Below are 462 nucleotides of genomic sequence, written 5' to 3' on the forward strand. Positions count from 1 at the left end.
GACACAATTCATACATAGATACACACATATATATATATACATACACACATGCATACATATAGTTATATATGTACAGAGGTATATACATATATGTATGTGTTTAAGTTTATATGCAGCTATGTCAATATTTATGTAAATAAGTATGCATACATGTAGGTATATACATACATATGTATGTATGTATGTATGTTTGTATGTATATGTACATAAGTACGTATAATATGTATGTATCTATGTATCCATGTATGTATCTATGTAGGAAAGATATTGGAAGTTGGAGAAAAAGGTGTCATGATGTGAAAGTAGTTTTAACCTCTGAAATGTTCGTAACATTTTCTACTTTCACATTGATTCATTAAACTACAACACTTCAGTAGTTTAAAGTTTATATTCAAAAGAAAAACGAGTTGAACTTTTAGTACCTTCAATAGTGTTTATATATATATATATATATATATATAT

The 462-nt window shown here is 25.5% G+C and overlaps 1 protein-coding gene across 1 annotated transcript in view; it reads right to left on the reverse strand.

The window, feature by feature from the left end:
- Positions 1-462, reverse strand: part of LOC106872119 (complexin) — a 282,292-nt gene that overhangs the window by 68,389 nt on the left and 213,441 nt on the right. The gene's annotated exons all lie outside the window — the stretch shown is intronic.

Source organism: Octopus bimaculoides, chromosome 2 (assembly GCF_001194135.2).
Source record: "Octopus bimaculoides isolate UCB-OBI-ISO-001 chromosome 2, ASM119413v2, whole genome shotgun sequence".
Classification (NCBI taxonomy): Eukaryota; Metazoa; Mollusca; class Cephalopoda; order Octopoda; family Octopodidae; genus Octopus; species Octopus bimaculoides.